The 13,717-nt window shown below is 35.4% G+C and overlaps 1 pseudogene; it reads right to left on the reverse strand.

The window, feature by feature from the left end:
- Positions 1–6,980: 6,980 nt before the first annotated feature.
- Positions 6,981–13,013, reverse strand: LOC130949357 (NADPH-dependent oxidoreductase 2-alkenal reductase-like; annotated as a pseudogene).
- Positions 13,014–13,717: the final 704 nt, after the last annotated feature.

Below are 13,717 nucleotides of genomic sequence, written 5' to 3' on the forward strand. Positions count from 1 at the left end.
AGCTTTTTATATTCTTGGCTTTGGTTGAGTAATTGGAGACTCTTGAGTTATCAAACTCCTTTGTTGATTGTTAATTGAAAGTTGCCAATTGACTTGAATTCCGCTAACTCTAGTCTTTCCTTAGGAGTTGACTAGGACTTGAGGATTCATATTGATTTATCCACTTGACTTACCTTCACAGTTGGGGGTTGACTAAGTGGGAGCAATGAACAATTCTCATCACAATTGATAAGGATAACTAGGATAGGACTTATAATTCTCACACATTGCCAATAGTTTTATTAGCTATTAGCTTTGCTCTTGCGATTTACTTTTCTTGTTCAACATTTAAAAACCCCAAAACACACTTTTCCATAACCAATTATAAGCACACTTCCCTGCAATTCCTTGAGAGACGACCCGAGGTTTAAATACTTCGGTTATCAATTTTACTAGAGGTTTGTTACTTGTGACAACCAAACTTTTGTATGAAAGGATTTTAGTGGATTTAGAAGCTATACTTGCAACGAAAACTTATTTGTGAATTCTAGACCACACAAAAATCCGTTCATCAAAATGGCACCGTTGTCGAGGAATTACAAAAGTGTGCCTTATTATTGGTTATTGTAAATATTTGCTTTTTGCTTGTTTGCTAGTTTTTGTGAGTTTAGGAATTAGTTGCTTATTTTTACTAGTTTTTGTTTTTATTTTCTTTAGCTACTATGAACTCTCACCCATTTGGCTATGAGTTTGGTTACAATTATGTTGCAGGAAGAGGAGATTACAATGAGAATATGCATCAAGGTTGGGACAATCAAAGATGGGAGGAGCCACAAGGATTTGATCAACCATCTTGGCAACAACCTCCCCCGGTCTCACAAAGGTCTAACTCCAATCCTGATGCATACCAATCGAATGAATGTGGTAGTCCTAGTTGTACATGTCACCAACCACCACCACATGCTTATGGACCACCTCCTCAACAAAATTTTAAACCACCATACTCACAAGCCCCTTTCCACCAAACACCCCCATATGACCCTAACCCTTACCCACCATACCAAGAGCCTTATGAGCCATACTTAGAACCACCACCTCAATATACACCATCTCCATATCCTTATCAAGAAGAACCACCTCCGTATTATGAGCCTTTTCCCCCAACAAATGAACCCTCCTATCCACTCCAACCTCCATTGGATAACAACGCCCTTAGTGCTATTCTTCAAGGGCAAGAAAAGATGAGCAAGAGTGTGCTAAACTTTGCGTCCGCCTTGGGCGAGTTAGTAAATCAATTAGCATCCCAATACGTGAGCACTCCAAGTGCCCCCATGGTTGCATGTGGGGAATCAAATGAAGAGCATAGCATGAAGGAGAGATCAGAAACTCCGGTGGAACATGAGGAATGTTGCTCTGTGTTGGAACAATTGGAGAAACTTATGGTTAATGAAGACAAGGAAGAAGTGGTTGAAGACTTAGGAGATGTAGAACCTCCATGGGAACCTCAAGTCATAGAGCCTCCTTCTAAGGAGTTTGAAATTGATGTTGAGGAGGGTGCACAACCTCCAAGGCATATCATGGTTGAAGCCTTTGAAGAGGTTGATCAAGAGATGGAGTCAATCATTGATGAATCCTTATCTACAATTGAATTCTCTCCCATGCCCTTGGTAATAAATGAAGAGGAGATTGAATTGAAAGAAAGCTACCAAGAGGAAGAAGTTGAAATTGAAGAAGCTGGCAAAGAGGTGAAAGTTGTCAAGGAAGAACACAAGGGAGTGGAGCTTGCAGGATCATTCGAAACACCTGTCCCAAAGCCATTACCATTCAATACAACTTTCAAGTGGGTAACCCTCTTATCTCCAAGCTTTATAATCCCACTTGAATATGGTTTACTTGAGACGGATGGTCAACTTAGAGCTCTTTGTGGCTTTAAGAGTAAGAGGGAGATGGTTAGTGGTAGGAGTTGTCAGGCAAGGTTCGATATGGTTGCACGCTCCAAATTGAAGTGCAAGGGTTGGTGTAGAGCTCAATCGAATGGGTCTAGGAAGTTGTTTGGCCGCTTCAGTGAGAATTCAGATTGCTTGCCACCTGGGTGGAACAATGTTGATCAACAAGAAGACGGGTTTAAAAGCAAGGTTTGGGACCCCGGAATTCATTCTAGCCATCAACACTCTTGGGGACTTGTCACGTGCTTTAACTTACTTGAAGGCTCTTTGCGCCTAGTTTGGGATTCCGGAGGCCATTGGAATTACAAACATTGGTGGAGATTCCCGAGATGAGTTCAAGCACAAGCCACCATGACAAGGAGCTCACCAAATGTCCAACTTAAGGACAATAACTAAAAGTACTAGGTGGGAGACAACCCACCATGGTATGATCGTTCTTTTTTATTCTTAGCTTTATTTCATTTTGTTTTTATCAGTATTCATTCATAAGTTTTGCATAATCATCTACATTCTGCATTCTGCAGTCTACATTCTGCTTTAAAAAAAAAAGGGTGTTCGACGCGCAAGCGTCCCTGATGCGTGCGTGCCATGTGTGAGTTTGCACCACCAAGGAATTGACCCAAGAGTTAGGCCGGAGTGGTGCTGGAAGCGTGTCTTGCGCACAAGCAAGACCACGCGTACGCGTCAAAGATGCGTGCGCGTCGCTTGCGCATTTGCTAGACCACGCGTAAGCGTCCCTGACACTGTACGCGTGACCCTGGAAATCGGCATAAATAGGTGTTTGGCCAGAGAGTTGTGATGGCTTAGGGCTGAAATTGTGCTAGAAGCACAACCTTCATCACGGGACGCGTGCGCGTCATTTTCACTTTGTCCCAATCCACTCGTGCGCGTACCTGATGCGCACGCGTCATCTATCTATCTAGCCCTCATGCGCATCAACCCGAGAGTTGTGCATGTGCCGGGCTGCCTTCATGCGATTCGCACAAACTGAGAGCACGCGTACGCATCCCAGACGCTTACGCGTTACTTGAACTTTCTGCGACCCACGCGTACGCGTGCCGTACGCGTGCGCGTCGCACACACTGCCTCACTTCACTAGCATGCCACCCAGATTTCAATTATTCCCTCCTCCCAAATCCCAATTCTTTCTCTCTCAATCCTACTTCTTTCTCCTCCTTCCCTCTCCTCCTTATACCCTTTCTTTTCTTCTATTTGTTACGTTTGCATACTCACATTCATGGCATTTTGACTTTATTGTTTCTTCTCCTTTTCTTTTCTATATTTGTTATTTTTAAATTGGTGTTAAAAAATTTTCTTATTCAATTGTTGCATATTTCTTGCATTACTTTGGGTGCTTCTTGACTTGTTTGCTATTTAGTTGACATGCCCTGTGCTTCTATTGTTTTTCTCACTTACATGTTGTAGCTACTATGTAGTTGAGAACCTTGTTATTTGGCACTAGCCCACATATGTTTTATTTCTTTTCATATCTTTGCTTGTAGGTTCTTTCCCTTCCTTTTTCTCTTCTTTCAGGATGGCCACCAAGAGGGAAAAGGAAAAGTTTCTAACTGGAGCAATAAACAAGTATGTTGCACAATCTTTAGAGAAAAGCATCAGTTAGAGCAACCCGCCCACTTGCGCATATCAGCATGCACCGAGGACGGTGTAATCTTTAAGTGTGGGGAGGTCAATACCGACTTCTGCGGGTTAGTTAGTTCTTTCTCAACACCAATGTGGGATTTTCTTTGTTAGTTTATTGTTGCATTTGCATGTTTGATTGCATATTTTTTTTTACATTTTGTGCATATTTTACCAACTACTTGGTTGAAGTAATATTTTTCTTTACAAGAAAATTTTTATAGCATTTTACTAATTTGAATTAAAATTTTTGTTAAACTTGTTTGAAGAAATTTTATTTTGGAACATGGTTTTAAAGCTCGAACACACAAAACCAGTGAGATTTTGAGCCTATTTGTTCGGTTGCATCTTATCAACCAATATTTTATTCTTGGTGTGTGTTGTTCTCTCAAAAATTGTGATCTATATCTTGCTTGATTCTATATTTTCATGGTTTAATGTATGCATATACTTATATGATTGAGGCCTTGTTTCACTCACCTTACATACCCATATGGCCTTACCCTTTCATTATCCTTTGCAAACCAATTTAAGCCTATTTTATCCTATTTGTTCTTTATTTTAGCACATCATTAACTCTAAGCAAAAAATAATAATATCCTTAATTTGAATCCTTGGTTATCTTAGACTAGTGAGAGTGCTCATGAATTAAGTGTGGAAAAGTTAGGTTTGGAAACATTTGGTTTGAGAATTGGGTATTGTATATTTTTGGTGAATTTGTGAAAAAGATGGTTAAGCACATATTCTTGCATTCAATACCTTAATCATATGCATTGAGAAAAGTAAAAGAAAAGAAAAATAAAAAGAAAAATAAAAAAATAATAAAAAATAAAATATAGTAAAAAGGGGACAAAATGCCCCAAAGTAAATGTTGGTAGCAATGCATATGATTTGTACTTAAATTTGGGATGCATGAATATGTGAAAAACATAGTTAATGGGTAGTTAGGATCTGCATTGTAACTACATGGATTGTCTTAAGTTAGGTGAGAAATTTAGGTTAATTAAGGATTCAGATTTTAGTCCACTTGACCAAATACAATCCTACCTTGACCCTAACCCCATTACAACCCTTAAAAGACCTCTTGATATGTGTATATGTGCATTAAATTTCTGTTGATTGGTAGAAGAAGACCAAGTCTTAGAAATCAAGGTTAGTAGAGAATTGAGAGAATCGAACCTTAGACACTTGAGCGATTAGAGTGTATATACTTCCAGTAAGGGTTCGATGCTCGATTCTTTGTTCCCGGCTTTCATGAGCTATTTTCTTCTGCAAGTCTATTTGTACTTCATTTTTATGATTTGAATTAGTGAAATCCAGTTCATATTTGTTCTTGAAAGGTTTATTTACTTTTCACCAAGTAGGTAGAATCATTTTTTTGCATGTAGTTGCATTCATATAGATAGGTTGCATTGCATACATCCTATCATTTTGCCTTCACTCTTTAAGTTCTCTTGAGCTTAGCATGAGGACATGCTAATGTTTAAGTGTGGGGAGATTTAATGCACCACTATTAGTATATCTTGTGCTTAATTGAGTGGATTTTATCCACTATTCTCACACTTATTCATACAATTTGCATTATTTTACAATTCCTTCCCAATTTTGTTCAATGATTGAAAACTTGCTTCCTAAGCCTTTAAATTGTGTATTTTTAATCCCCCTTTATACCATTCGATGTCGTGATCCGTGCATTAAGTATTTTCAGGCAATATAGGGCAGGAATGGCTTAGCGGATGGAGAGGAAGCTTGCACAAATGGAAGGAGCACAAGAATTAAAGGAGATAACCAGCGAGGAGTGACGTGTGTGCATACCTGACGCGTGCACGTGATTTAGAGATTTGCACAGTGACGCGTGCGCGTACCTGACGCGTACGCGTGACTGACGTGTACACGTGACATGTGCCACGTGCAAAAAACGCTGGCGACGATTTCTGGGCTCCATTTTGGCCCAGTTCCAAGCCCAAAATCACAAAATAGAAGCTGCAGAGTAGGAAAATCATGATTCATTCATACATCACTTCTCATTATTCACAATTTAGGTTTCAGATGTAGTTTTCTAGAGAGAGAGGCTCTCTCCTCTCTCTAGGTTTTAGGATTTAGGTTTAGCTTTTCTTAATTTCAGAATTCTACCTTGCTTCAATTTAGGTTTCTTCTACTTTAATTGTTCTAGTACTTTGGTTTACTTATTTTTCTTGTTGATTCGTTTATTTTCCCAAATTGGTTTATGAACTCCATGTTAGATTTGATTTTCTATTTTATGCAATTTGAGATATTTCAGATTTATGATTGTTTTCTTCAATTTATGTTATTGATGCTTTCAATTGGTTGTTTGGATTTTATTATCTCTTATTGATTTTCTACGTTTTTATATGGTGCCTTCCAAGTGTTTGATAAAATGCTTGGGAGGGTTTTAAGTTAGATTTTTATATTCTTGGCTTTGGTTGAGTAATTGGAGACTCTTGAGTTATCAAACTCCTTTGTTGATTATTAATTGAAAGTTGTCAATTGACTTAAATTCTGCTAACTCTAGTCTTTCCTTGGGGTTGAGTAGGACTTGAGGATTCAATATTGATTTATCCACTTGACTTACCTTCACAGTTGGAGGTTGACTAAGTGGGAGCAATGAACAATTCTCATCACAATTGATAAGGATAACTAGGATAGGACTTATAATTCTCACACCTTGCCAAGAGTTTTATTAGCTTTTAGCTTTGCTCTTGCGATTTACTTTTCTTGTTCAACATTTAAAAACCCCAAAACACACTTTTCCATAACCAATTATAAGCACACTTCCCTGCAATTCCTTGAGAGACGGCTCGAGGTTTAAATACTTCGGTTATCAATTTTACTAGGGGTTTGTTACTTGTGACAACCAAACTTTTGTATGAAAGGATTTTAGTGGGTTTAGAAGCTATACTTGCAACGATAACTTATTTGTGAATTCTAGACCACACAAAAATCCGTTCATCACCAGACCCTGCCCAACCTCCATGACATTCTTCCCTTTTCATGTCCCTTTCGCCAAACCCAAAGCATAGCCATCCACCCTTACTCCACTATCGTCATGGACCCTGCTCCCTGACCCCTACCATCAACTAAACCAGCGTCTTCGAGAATCCTAGAGCCGTCTTCCCCTCCCCTCTCTCCCCTGTTTTCCCACTCATTTTTTATCAATGTGTTTATTGCAATTAACTTTTTTAATTTATGTAAAAAAAAGTGAACGAAGACTAATTTTTGGATAATGACACCATATTAATCCTTTATTTTAGCAAGCTTAAATATAAAAATGACGGTGTTATTCTTATTCTTATTGTTAATATAAAATTCACCATACACTACATACATAAACGTGAAAAGTCTGACATTTAAACTTTATGCTCTATATGTCATACTTTTTTTTCTATAATATTTTCCTTCTTCCTCTTCTACTAACATAACAATTTTCTTTCCAATATTACTTTCATTGGAGAGGCCTTAAAAAGCAGAAGTGACGCTTTCCATACCCATTGTAATGTCTTCAATCACTTATAATTTGTTAGTTCGAAGATGATTTAATGTTTTTATCATAAAATTTTGAAAATAGTGAATCATGAAGTCAGGAGTTAAAAATTCTTGTATGGTGATTTTCTTGTATATAATATTCACCAAATCTAGTGATGCTTTCTTTCTTATATCAGTATACTCCGATATTGCTCCACAAACAGCCACTCTACCAAATGTGTTCATATTATCAATCACTGCTTCTAACATTTTACCCCCAGTATTGTCAAAATATATGTCAATTCCCTCAGAAAAATACCTAGAACGAAATAAGAACAAAACTACTTATGATACATTTTTTACTGAAAAAAGAATTTAAATTTATATTATTTTTTTAAACATAAAATAATACAAAAAAATTTTTATTTAGAAATTAAAAAGATATTTAAAAAATTATAAGTAGTTAAAACTTTTAATTATTTTTATATTTTTGACACTTCATCTTGTAAAACCCGGTCAAATCGTAATTAATTAAATAATAAATTAAATAGGAGCAAATATGGTTAGAAAATTTAGCAATCAAAATTTGATAATTTAAATATGATATTTGGACTCAGTGAATTTTTTTAAGTCGGAAAACATAATTTTCTACGTAAAAATACGCACTGGAAATTTGATCGGTAATATCGGCTGAGATCTATTTGGCACTGCAGCTGAATAAATTAATTATAAGTGAATAAGGTTAAGAAATGAGAAATTATAATTTGGGAAGTTAGAAATATTTAAAATACGATTTAAAACTATAATCTTAAAGGTTTTGGCCCAAAGTTGGGCCAACGGACTATAACAAGTAAACCGGGACCAAGTGGACCCAAGACCCAACATATATAAATATTAGTTGTGAGCATTTCAAATCCTAAAAGAAGGGGTGTGGGGCGCAGCTATGGAGAAGAGAGGAAGAAAAGAGACAATCCTAACTCCATCAAACTTCAAATCACCATAACTTTTGATCCGGAACTCCGATTGACGAGCCGTTTGTGATCACACGTCACTCTTCTCATCCTCTACAATTTTATCTAAGTTTTATGGTGAGTATTTTACTGTCCTCTGCCCAATTTTAATTTTTCTCTTTAAATTCGAATTTAGTTTGGGTTTTGAGGAATTCTTGTGATCTTGGTTATTTAGGGGTGCTCTAATATGAGCCATTGGTAATATTCATCATAAAGTACAGTGGGTTAAGGTAAGAAACCTTTCAACCCTTGTGATTTATTATTTTCATGAATCCTAGGTTAATGTATATATGTGAAATTAGTTATGTTAGTATATTTGGTGATTTTGGTACACAATGGAAAGATTCAATTGGCTTGTGGAACTTTGGTGTGGAGGTTTAAGCTTGTAGGCCTTGGAGAAGAGAATTCAACTTTGGGTGTGAACCACCGTCATTAAGGAGTACCGTGTGGTATGATGAGAATTCCTAGGCTAGATGTCCCTAGGATTAAGTTTGAATTGTGTAAATGGTTGGTACTAATATGTATAGTTGATATATAATGTAAATTAATAATTGGGTTGAGAATTGTGTGAATTTGTATGTTTGGTGTGTAGAGAAATTGATGAATTGGATAATGAATATTGATTTGTGGAATATGCATTTAAATTGTGAATTTGGGTCGGAGGCCGTGAATCTTGGGCCGAAGGCCAGAAAGAGGTATGGAAGGTAAGTGATGTGTCTATTGTGTGATGTCATATGAGATTGAATGGAATTGTGATTGTTATTTGGCTACAATGGATTGTATGGATTATGTGATTATTAGTTTTGAAGGAGGAATTGATGTCTTTGTTGATAACGCATGTGAGATGTATATGATGATATGGATTTATATGTATTGGGGGTTGATGAAATTGGTATTGTTGGAGCTTGAGATGTGGAATGAAGTATATGATATGGTATTTTGTTTGCAATTGAGTTATTTGATTGAGATTGGTCAAAATGATGGATTGGTGGATTGTGAATTTAATGAGAATGTTGAAAATATGAGTTGAGGAGGCTTGAGGTTGATTTTGATAAGTTTTGAAAAGGTTTGAAATTGATTTGTGATGAAAATTTAGTTTTTATTGGTTTGTATGAAAGTTGTGATTTTGGTCTACTTTGACGGAGCATAAGTTGGTCTCCGGATCCCCAATTTGTATCAAACTTATTTAGAAATAAAATTGGATCCGAGATGTTTATGCCGTTCGAAGAACGGGTGGAAAATGATTTGAAACGAAAAAGTTATGCCCGTCGGAAGTTTGGGGTTTGGAAATGTAATCCTGCAGCTTTTTAAACTTAGTAAAATTTTTGGTAAAACGTACTCCGACGCGCATGCATGGCCAACGCGCACGCGTCACTCACGATTTTTATCCTCTCACGCGTGCGCTTGGCCGACGCGTATGTGTCGCTGTATTGATGCAGGTGCGTGGTATAAATTCCAGAGAGTTGCGATGGTAGCGTGCTGGTTTTGTGCGAGGAGCACAAAACGCATCCATGCGTACGTGTGGCTAACGCGCACACATCACCCTGCCTCTCTACTTTCCACGTGTGTGCATGGGCGACGCTTACGCGTCACCCGCTTTTTTCCACTTCCCATGCATGCGCGTGGGCGACGCGCACGCGTGACCTCGTTTTCAGCAAAAATTGATTCTTGAGTTTTTAAAGCCGAATTTCAGACTTCTAAGCCTCCATTTTCATCCTTTAAGTCCTAAATTTTTATAGTATGCCTAGTAATGAGAAGAAGCTAGGAAATGTGATAACTTATTGATGAAGAAAGACTTGGAGTAGTGAATTGTGATTGAGGAAGTGCAGAAATGATAGTTTGAAAATGAATGTGACGTGTGACCCCGGGTAGTAGGCAGTGGCATTGTCCACTTGCTCTGGGTATGAGATGGGAAAGGAGAATTATGATAAATGAGTTTAATTATGGAGTTTTGAATGAATGTATGCCTATGATACCTGGGTAGTAGCAAGGGTTGTGGTTCGTCCCGCTTGCTCCGGGACATTGTTTGAGAATTGGTAATAATGAAGAGTGATTATGAATGAATGTGGTAAATGAATAATGATGAAAAATGTTGAATGTGAGTATGCTTGTGTTTTCTCTCTGGTTGTAATGGTGACACCGCACATATACCCTCTAATGGTGACAGGACACATATACCTTATAATGGTGATGGGGCACATATTCCCTCTAATGATATTAATGCGCAACAGAGAGACTGTGCCTGGGTTAGCTACCGGACACGTCGGGTTGGCTTGATAACCAACAGATGATATCATCAGTCATAGGGCAGTCATACATCACTTTCATATGTTTGAATTGTTTGGGTTTGCCTATTTGTTTGGGATTGCTATGTCATATATGCTATGTTACTTAATTATGTGCTACTTGTTCTACTTGTACCTCATTGTGTATTACTTGCCTGTATTACTTGTGTTTGTACAACTGAGAGGTCCCTCATGCTGGTGTCGGTTGACGCTAAGGGCTGTTCTTGATGAGATGAGTTGATGATGTGATTGAATAATGATGATGATTATTAAATGAGGTCATTGAGCTCCCTGGGTAGACGCAGTGAAATAATTTCACTTGCTCCAGGTAGAGAATAAGATCATTTGAGCTCCCTGGGTAGACGTAGTGAAGTGATTTCACTTGCTCCAGGTGAGGATATGAGGTAATGATATAGAATTGGTGAGACAGAATAGCTGGGGATGGTTTCGTTTATGATTCTAATTATGAATTGTCGAAGAATTAGAAAGTTGGGAAACATGAGGATCATGAATTAGATTTAGCATTCCCTTATGACAGTTGCCTATTCATGGATTAGCGAGAACATAGGATGAATATTTGGTGAAAGGAAGTTTAGGATGTTTAGTGAGTTTTTATTACAATGCATTGTATTTATTTGGCACTTTTACCGTACTGGGAATCCATGGGTTTTTCTCATTTCGTATATATCTCTTATTTTTCAGATACAGGTCCAGGTGCTCAGAAGTGAGCTGTGGTTCATCTGAGAGACAGCGAAGATCTTTATATTCTCTACTTTATATTTCGCTTAGAATCTCTCCACCTTTATTTTGAAAAGCCTACATTATGTATTGAACTCTTTTGAACTTGCCTATAGAGGTTTTTATGTTTCTTTTGAGAGAGATTAGGACATACTATTATCAACTATTATTATATTACACCCTAGCCAGCCTAAACTTCGTGGGTCGCGGCTAGTGGCTATTTACTTATGTTATATGTCTATATACTGTCCTTCTCTTATTCTTCTTAATGCCTTTATCTGTATATTGCTTTCGACATCACGCTTTATCTTTTAGTTGTCAATGCGTGAGTGATACGACTTCATGATTGTATTTTTACTCTTTTCAGGCTTCTCGATTAATACTCCTTTCACTTTTACTTATAATTATGTATTAAAAATCCCCTTGAGAGTCGTACCACCTTATTATTATTGACTTATGACTCGAGTATAAGAATTTGAATATTAGGGTGTTACACATCCCATTTGATTAGGAGTGTATTTGGTGTAATTTAACATTTATACGCTATATATATTGATAATAAAAACGTAAAATAAATATTAATGTATAAATAATTTTGACCAAATTTGCAATTTCTTGAATTTATATTAGGGTAAAGTACTAAATTGGCCCCCTACGTTTTGGGCGTATTTCTGTTTTGATCCTTAAGGTTTAAAGTGTCCGTTTTTATTTCAAAAAAGTTTCATTTAGCTTCAATGTAGTCCCACCGTGAGGTCAAAGTTTAATAATTAATGGAGTGTCTTACATAATAGTAGTATAAGAACAAGATCGATAATCTAGAGAACAAGTACAAGCTCCACAAGCACAAAATCAACCGTGGATGCATCAATACATTTATTTATTATTTTTCTTACCATTTAAATGAAATATTTTTTTTATAGAATTAAAGAGAATGATAAATAAATATATTGATGCATCCACGGTTGATTTTGTACCTCTAGAACTTGTACTTGTTCTTCATATTATCGATCTTGTTCTTGTACTGCTGTTATGTAGAACATTCCGTTAATTATTTAACTTTGACCTCATTGTGGGACTACATTGAAGCTAAATGAAACTTTTTTGAATTCAAATAGAATACTTTAAACCTTAAGGACCAAAATAAGATTACATCCAAACGTAAGAGACCAATTTAGTGCTTTACCTTTTATATTATTTGACAGCTCATATTGATTTATATATGTACTACTGTTATATAGATCAGAATTAAGCTCATAAAAAATATTTAAAATTATTTTATGAGTAAGAAATTAGTATTTTAATTAAAAATATTAATCATTCGTATTTTAAATAAATAAGATGTAAAATTAAATTAATATTAAAAATTAGTGAATAATTATAATCAACTAATATTTTATTTTAATCAAAGATATCAGAAACCCTTAATTAGTAAAATGTGGGTGAAATATAAGTTTTTTAAAGCTAATGAAATCACTACACTACAGCCGGAACTTTGTAGCGATTATATTTTGATTTTGTGAGAGTTTTAAACCACCTCTAAATCATCCTATAGTAAATAAAGAAGCATCACGGCTTAATACTTCGATTAAACTAAGTACATTTCATACCTTCTAAGAGTAGAACTTAGATCTGTTTCTTCTTTGTAATTGAATGTATCATCAAATCGTAACTTATCTTTAAAAAATGCCACCTACATAAAATTACACAAGGGTTACACTTTGTTAACGATATACGTACTCAATGCAAGTTGGATACCAAAGTGTTCATAAGTGTTGACCTTGTTTTGACTTCCAACACAACCAACAGCATAGCAATCGAAAAGCTTTGCATATTGCCAAACCAAACTTCCAATACTTCCACAAGCTACTGACACAAAAACCTTTTCTTCCCCTTTTGGGTTTGCACAATTCAAAAAATTCCACATAAGCTGTCATTCCCCAAGCCCCAAGAAAAATTCAAGATTTTATAATTTGCACTGATTTCCAAACATAAGCGGCATATATATATTGATGTAGAGCAAAAAGAGAGATTAACTAGTAAAAGATGTCTTAGCATAGTTGGAGAGGTGGAGACAAAACAACAATGCTACATACAAATATTATTATTTTAAATTAGTATTTAATTAGTAATAATTTGTATTTATATTTATAAAAATGTATATACAAAAAAAATATATAATTTATATCTATAGTTATTAAAGTTTTATTAAAGTTTGCACATAAATTAATACAATTTATATATATATTTATTAAAATTTATAAAATTTATTTATTAAAAATAATTTAATATTTATACTAATCAAATACTAGTTAAAATTATTATAAAAATTAAGGCTTTCAAGATTTTCTAATGTACAAAATATTAAATTTAGATGGATACTATCATAAAGATTTTATAATTACCTTTATATGAAAATATTTTCTTTTGATTTTTAGATGATAAATTATATGGTTAAATTTTGATATGTTCTAAAAATGTTGTTTTTATTTAAAGTGTGCCTAAATAAATAAGTCACAATTTTTAACAAAATATTTTTATAAAAAGATGTTTTTGCTATCTTTATTTAAATAGTTGTCTTAAATTTATTGATGCGTTTATTGTAATTAACTTTTTCAATTTATGTAAAAAAACGTGAACG

The sequence above is a fragment of the Arachis stenosperma genome, chromosome 9 (genome assembly GCF_014773155.1).
Source record: "Arachis stenosperma cultivar V10309 chromosome 9, arast.V10309.gnm1.PFL2, whole genome shotgun sequence".
In the NCBI taxonomy this organism is placed as follows: Eukaryota; Viridiplantae; Streptophyta; class Magnoliopsida; order Fabales; family Fabaceae; genus Arachis; species Arachis stenosperma.